Raw genomic sequence first — 4575 nt, forward strand, 5'->3', positions numbered from 1 at the left:
TTCCTAGAGAAAAACTATGATTTCCCAGTTCTGCTAATCCTAATCTAGGGTAAGTAGACTATGCACTGGTTCAAAGCAAAGGAATATGATAGAGCAGATAATGGTGAAGGGCATCTCTAATCCTTCATCTCTTCTTGGTGATACAAGTTCTGCAAAGCTGGTTTGGCAGGCCAAAATTTGAAAGGTCCTAGAGCTTGGAACAAAGACTTTGAACCTCGTTTTACTATTGCCTGATCTATAATTTTGCCTTGTTCCTTAGCTCTAACAGTCAAATATATATCTTCAAATTCCAGCCTGATTTTTCAGGTTAACTATTGTCTTCCTGATCTAAATGCTATCTTTTGGCAAGAACTCTAATAGAAAAAAGGAGTTTGGAAAGATTTTATATATTAAATTTGTCAGATCTTAGAGAAAGTTCACAAAGGTCTAGAGGAAAAAAAAAAACTTTTCAAGCAGTGACTGTTCCAAAGGTCACAAGGTATACCCAGAGCATTTAAACTAATTAGATTGAAAAGTTTGATTCAGCAAATGCAGTTTACTTACTACAAACTACATTTGACCTCCCCCAAGTTTAAAAATGATTTCAATTACTTGTGACATTAGTAAGATACTTCCATAAATTTTCTTCAATCTAAGAGGGCAAACCTTCCACCTCAGAGATGATCCATTGCCCATCTCTTTACAATCATTAGCAAACGCATCTCATTTCTGAGTGCTTTACAGTAGCATGGACTTACCTTTAGATTAGATAGAAGACCTGGAAACCTTTCCCTTTACTCAGTGTCTCCTGAGTATACACTCCAGGGTTTGGGATTGGCAATACCATTTTGAAATTCATACCAAAAGGGATTGCTTTCCAATTTATCTCATTTTACAATTTTAAACAAAAATTAAACAGTAGATATTTCATTTCAAACAAGAAGGTTTGCTTCATTTGAATGTTAGTCTTCAAAAGTTTATCAATGTCATATTGAACTCATTTCTCTTGAATGTGTGTCAACAATGTGTCTTCCGGTAGTACTGGGGATTAAGTACTGAACTATGAAAGGAAAGGTTCGTGGTTCAAGCCTACCTAGAAGCACCTTAGACAACAAACTTGATGATTTGAATCTGAAAACGTCACACCTACAAATACTCCTTAGGACGTTTCTACACTGTATAATAGGAGTCACCAGTGTAAGAGCAACAGCGTACTGTATATACTCATGGATAAGCCGAGTCTTTTGGCACATTTTTTATGCAGTTTTTGTGGTAAAATTAGGTGCCTCAGCTGGTATTCGGGTCAGCTTATACTCAAGAATACATGGTAATTAAAGTAGATTTCTAAAAATAAACAAGTAATACAAAGGAGGCTTCAGTGCTCGAAGGGGTACTTGGAAATTCCTCTTAATTTATACATGGTTTAACTAAATTATTCTATTCCAGTTCTAAATTCCTACATGGTACATAAGCCAAAGGAAGGTATGTTACATAATTGTAGGATATAAAACTATTAAGGTGCCTATATAGCTTTCAGTGGGTCTCTCTCTCTAACAATTGCCATATAAGAGATTGCCCTCTCCAATATCCTAGGTTTCATGGCTTGTTGCCTGCACCAGCCTTACAATCTTTTGAACCCGTTGTTGTAGCCACTGTGTCAATCCATCTCTACCTGGACCGCCTTCTATTTCACAGTGCCTCCATTTAACCAAGCAGGATGTCCCTCTACAGCAACTGAATAACATGTCCAAAGTGCATGAGGCAACGCTTCAGCATCCTAGCTTCTATGGAGAAATCTGGCTATCCTTTCTCTAACACGCAGCAGATTTAATCTAGCAGTTAGAAAACACCAGATGAATGCTTTATGTTACTATCACACACAGCCACTAAGTCATAGGAACTGCAGCACTGAAAGAATAAGAGGAATTAGAGCTACTGGCAATCCAAATGCAAAAGTTAACCAGGGGAACCAAAGGTTGGTGTTCTGGAGCAGTTCAAATGTTAATGTACTGGAATCCCACCATTCATTGGTCACACAATAAGGAGTCCTGGTGGTGGAGCAGAAGAGATTGGTTGCTAACTGAAAAGTTGGCTGTTCAAACCCATTAGCCACTTCTTGGGGTAAAGCTATAGCAATTTGTACAGATGTAAGCCTTGGAAACCCTGTGGGACAGTTGTACTCTGCCTTATACGATCACTCTGAACTTGAATCAACAAGATGGTAACAAGTTTGGTATTTTGAGTGATTGAGTCTCTTGTAAAAGGTCAATTACTTGCTTCTATAGATAGCTGGTTTAGATATGACCTTCAAAAGATAGAGAGCAAAATCTTTGTTTTGGGGTTGTTTTTTCATGGAAAAGAATACATTTTGTCTTTATGATGCGTGGGAGTTAAACCTGAGAACTAGTGAAGCCATGTATATATCCTGCCTATTTAAATTTCTGACTTACTTTTTAAAATAAATAGAAATAGGTGTTCTTGCAATAAGTTATACTTCAGGATAGAAGCATGATGGAATTTTTTTAAAGAGCGAAATGAAGTCTTTAACTAACATATTAAAAAGAAAATTAGCCTCTGACCCATGAAACAGAAAGCTGTAGCTGGATGCCTAGCAACAAGAACACTTTATGAAAAGTTATTTTGAAGCTTAATATTTTTTTGATGTAGTGAAACAAAGGTTGGAGGTTTGATTTAATGAATACAAGTTGCTTATAAAATAAAAGATTTGTTATATTTTGTATACTTAATGGTTAAAATTTAGGATTATTAAAAAAACATCTATCATCTAATGTATCATAGTAGTGGTGTGTTACATATGTTAATAAACTAAGCATACATTTAGTTCAAATTTAAATTTTACTATAAATTAAAATAACAAAAACTATGACTTATGTCTATTAAGGAACTCTTTTGTGGTTAAAGGAGTCTGTTTGTTGCTGGGCAAAAACCTTATTGGCTCAAATTCACCAGTTGATCAACCATGGTTGTAGAGACCTTCTTGCATAGATATCTACCACCTTGGAAACACATCGTGCATTTCTTTTATTGTATAGGGTTGCTATGAGTTGAAATCAGCATGAAGGCAGTGCGTTTTGTTACCTCCATCAATTTACAGAGTGCACAGACAGGTAAGTCAAATAGTATCGCTACTTGGGTTTCAGTTCATACATGCACTAGTTTATTCTCAGCAGACATGATTAAACATGCCACTTGAACATGCTCTCTGGGCTGCTCCCAGGTTTGGACTGTCTAAGATGCACAGCTAGCAGGCTCTTTAAGTTCAGAGATCTTCTAATAGCTGCACATAATTCTAATAGCAGGGCAGAATCAAACTATGGCCTGGCCTTCCAGAATGTCATGGTCCTGGGGGAATGCCATTTGTTTAGTGAAGCAATGTTCAATGACCACTTACTATGGACCAAGCAAAAAGTAGGCCTATGCCTGTGATGGAAAAAAGAAAAAGAAATGGTGTTGCAGGAGAAAGAAATGGGGCAGCTGGGAAGACCACCTTGGGGAATGCAACCTTCAAGGCTATACTTGAATGACTTCAAGGTAGAATGACAGTTACTTTACAGCTTTAAAGTATTTTGGAAATTACCTTAGGTTTGGAGTATGTTTCTAGTGTGTTACAGGACCCCTGGCACTGTAGTGCATTACCACTAAACCCGCAGATCAAAATCACCAGCAGCAATTCAGGAGAAAGATGAGGCTTTCTATTCCAGTAAAGATTCACACTCTCAAAAACCCACAGGGGAAATTCTACCCTGTCCTGAAGGATCCCTATGAGTCACAATTGACTCCGTTGTAGTGAGTTTGTGTTTTGTTTTCTTCTTAAGTCGTAGATGACTGGAGACAGTTCTATCAGTTTAAAAAAAAAACTTGTCTGTCTTATCAAGGTGCCTAAAAAAAATGCTAATCAAAACAGGGGATCTATTAGATCAATTCAATTCAAGATGGAGGTCAGTCCAGAAGGTTATAGCGACGGTGTTCTAGGATCCCCAAAGTGTAATCTTGATAGATTTTCTTTAATGACATGGTACAATCATGGGATGTTATAAGGAGTCATGTTAAGAAAATGCAAAACATGTTGGTGAGAAAAAGCCAGGAAAGTTTCACAGAGGATTTTCCCCCCATCATGGCAACACATCTGCTCATTCATTCTTTGAGGGTAGGAACGGCTGTCCTATGATAACTTATTTGGGAAACCTTATCCCATCCCCTTGGAGCCATGATTTTATCCTTTAAGAGTATTTTTATTGCCCAGACTCAAAGAGCATATGAAAGGAATGCACATGCCTCCCGTGAGGAGGTCAAAGCTATAACTTGGTTATGGTTTCTACACCAGGGGTCAGGCTTCTTCTGGGTGGAGTTAAAGAGTTGAAAACAACCATTCAGAAGTATATAGAGTGAGATGGAAGATAGGTTGAGAACCAGTAGTTTCACATGTTGATATTTTTTTTTAAAACATATGATTTCGAAGCACAATTTTTTTATACTTATCTTCTAAATGTATAAGCAAATGATTACACCATGGTATAAGGAGAGTTATAATAGAAAAAAGAAATTTTGTTGTATGTTGTTGCTTGGTTTTGCTCT

Source organism: Echinops telfairi, unplaced genomic scaffold, assembly GCF_000313985.2.
Source record: "Echinops telfairi isolate 266 unplaced genomic scaffold, ASM31398v2 ScPeMD7_1;HRSCAF=3_0, whole genome shotgun sequence".
Lineage (NCBI taxonomy): Eukaryota > Metazoa > Chordata > Mammalia > Afrosoricida > Tenrecidae > Echinops > Echinops telfairi.